At 34.9% G+C, this 3,370-nt stretch overlaps 1 long non-coding RNA gene across 1 annotated transcript; it reads right to left on the bottom strand.

The window, feature by feature from the left end:
* Window positions 1–2,093: 2,093 nt before the first annotated feature.
* On the bottom strand, window positions 2,094–2,628 carry LOC108979698. Its single transcript, XR_001994256.2, has 3 exons — window positions 2,543–2,628; window positions 2,311–2,441; window positions 2,094–2,193 (listed from the first exon to the last, which is right to left on the bottom strand). It is a non-coding gene; the product is annotated as an uncharacterized LOC108979698 (long non-coding RNA).
* Window positions 2,629–3,370: the final 742 nt, after the last annotated feature.

Below are 3,370 nucleotides of genomic sequence, written 5' to 3'. Positions count from 1 at the left end.
TTTTTTCTTATCACTTGCATGAGCAGTTTTTGAATAACTGATACTTCCACATACAAAATTCGATAAAGCCACTGTCCCTAAACTTTCAATACCCACCTAATTATCAGCTTTTAACATCCTCTCCCCACTACCATCACCCCCTTTCATCCAACTCCCTCCTCCTCCTCCAATTTTCAGAATTTTCACCTGGATTAAACTTTGGAACTTGCTCAGATTTCCACAGTCATCTCCTCCCAAAATTAGGCTCAGCTCTCAACCACAAGCCATACTGCTAGTCATTATCAAGGTATCTTCCCAGACTTTGTTCCTTAAACTGGCAACCATCATTTTTATGTACAAGTGTTCCACACCCAAAACATAGCTTTGGTAATTTCTCATATTTAAAATGAATCCAAACTTTTTCATCTTTATCCCTTATTGTTCTTCCCCTTGCCACTACCTTCAATAAATCTAACTCTACTTTGACTCTAAGAAACTGTCCCCACTCTAAATCATTGTTATCCACATCCATCTCCACCACTTTTTCCACAGAATTCCCTATCCTCTCTGCATAATATTTATTCATAAGTGTTAATGGTAGATTATGAAATTGTACCCAAAACTCCTCTGTCAAACAACATCTTGCTTGGTTGTGTAAAACCATCGAACTCTTTTAATACAAGCAAATAATTTTCAAATAACCATGGCCTTCCTACCATAATCCTCATCTTATCAGCATGATTTGCAAAAGTAATCGTAAACATATTAACACCGCATTGCTTGAACACTGCAGGCTTTACTAATCCTCCATATTTTTGACATAGTTGCTACTATCACCTCTCTGTCAATTCCTCTTTCCATCCACAATTTTCCTATCAGACTACGATAACCAACCTCATTTACACCGTACTCTCCCTCTCCTTCCAGTTCCAAAACAGCAAACTCATCTTCATTAAGTTTCATCCCTCTTCATTTATCTTCCAATTCTTCCATCTCAATTCCACTCTATTTTTCTACAGAAATTTCCACAAAATTCTCACTCGAAAACTCTACCTCTACTTCCCAAGGGAACAGATTAGAGACTCTACGGCCTCCCACTGACTTAGCACTGCCTAAACTCGCAGGGCTTTTGACCTTAATATGATCTTTATTTAATTTAGTTAAAAAGAGCCTTTCATCCTTTAAGATTATATTATAAGGATGTTAATCATTATAAATATAAAAAGATTATATAAAAATAAGTAGATTTATGTGATGTGTTAAATTTATCTTAAGATAAAAATAATTTGACAATTTAATATATTATATCAAATTATTATAATCTAACCTATCATATTAAATTACGTTACTTTGTATTTTTCTCTTTACTAAACTATATATAAATCAGACGATTATTGGGTTAATTCCTGATGATAAATGCACAGATCAGGATAAGGTTGATATCTAAAAACTATTATATTATATAAAGAATCTTACAACTTTGTCAAATAAATTGACCTAATGAATTACGTACGTCCATATCTCGTCATGATCTGCATGGGTTGCGTGACCGTGTCCTTCCTCCGACCACCTGTCTCTGATCCTTCTCCCATCCAAACCGTCTCTCTGATTTTTAATTAATAATTATAATCGATTGCTACCATTCACCGGCCAACACCTCCAGTACTTCTATCTGTTCTGCACGTAGTACTGCTGCGTCTCCTCTTTCGCTTTAATTGCCATCATTGCTGGCTAACTCGTATCCAACTTTGCCACCTTCTTTGACTAGTTCAAAGTCCGGTACGTGTACGTATTATTTATAATAAATTATGCCTTTACACGGCCTACCGGTGCAGTACTGTTTAGGCCAGGGGTGAAGCATTTTCTTTCCTTCGTGCATGGTTGTTTAATTTCGTTGTAATTAATTATGAAAGACACTAATGGTGCTAACATGCAACGTGTAGTCTACGTATCATGTTAACTCTGGCAATACACCTTTATCATTGTCAACACAGAGAGAGAGAGATCATAAGACAAGAAGCGCCATGAGATAAAAATGCAACAAACAGAATAATTTCTTTTATTAATAAAACTTTATTTTACAGAGAATTTTACCAATTCAAACAGACCTCTGGCCCACCAAGCTGATAAACTTTTCCCATGCTCATCCATCATCTTTCAAGGCCACAACAATTGCACCGGCAACATCGACAACATATACAGATGAAGCCCATTCTGTTCTCAGCTTGCCCAACACATAGGTTTATCAGTAACCATTCTTTTGGTTTACACGAATTTTCGTAAGACTCTTGATCATTAATAAAGTTTAACTTGTTAAAAAAATAGTTTTACCTCTGGTAATTCTCTCAAAACAGCAGCTCTGCTGCAGCTTTAGCTTTAAGCAATCTAGATGGACAAGATGGAGATGCCCCTAAGCAAGAAACTTGAATGAATCTCATGATACCACCATGTTCTTTGGCAATCTGCACAAGTTACTAAAACAGAGAAAGAAAAAGATGGAAAATCTATGTCCCACAGAAAAAAGAAATATCATCAAACACCCAATATGCAAAAATTCTCTTACAAATCCACCATTCAGGTACAGATAGAAATAAGCATCATCATGCCTATTCTTTTTTCCTAAAGGTGGGGTCCTGCATGCCCCCAGCAGTGGAGGGATTTTTGGCTGATAATTTAACTGGTAATGCAACCTTTGACCCGGTTTCTGAATTTAATTTCCAGTTTCTACTAATTGCATCACTTTTAGAGCATATTAAGGCACTAATCCAGACCCTGTCACTAATAATTAGTCCCTATGAAGCTGCGCAAACATAAATGACACTCAACTTACTCGTAATTTATCCTGAAATTCTTGCGAATAGGTGTTGACATGTTAAAGAATCAAAGAAGCCAACATCACAAACTAGGGGTGTAGAACTTGGCCCGATTTTTTTTCCAGTCTGGAACCCAGAAATTTGGGCGGTTATCCGCCCAAATTGGACTCGGGCAAATAAGATGAGATGAAACTAAATCAGGTTATGTAACCGGATCTTATTAAAAAAAAAACACACAAAATTTTAATTTTTTTAAATTTCAAAATAAAAATAATATAAAAAATGATATTCTAAAGATATTATTTTAGTTTATATGGAACACATAAGGATCGATCGAACTTAAGTTTTGATATATCATTCCATAATTATATTATTCTAATTATAAAATTAAGAATTATTTTAAGCTTTTTTCTTCTCTTTTGGATTTAAAAGCAAAAAAGAAAAAGAAATGATGCATTTTTTCATTGTGCATGGAATGCGAACGACAAGATCAACATTAATATAAAAATCATGTATGCATGGTACATACTTACTACAATAATATTAATGGATGGAGAAGTTCAACATTAATGACATCT

The sequence above is a fragment of the Juglans regia genome, chromosome 3, assembly GCF_001411555.2.
Source record: "Juglans regia cultivar Chandler chromosome 3, Walnut 2.0, whole genome shotgun sequence".
Classification (NCBI taxonomy): Eukaryota; Viridiplantae; Streptophyta; class Magnoliopsida; order Fagales; family Juglandaceae; genus Juglans; species Juglans regia.
The sequence above is the reverse complement of the archived record's forward strand: the minus strand, read 5'-3'. Positions and strand labels throughout refer to the sequence as shown.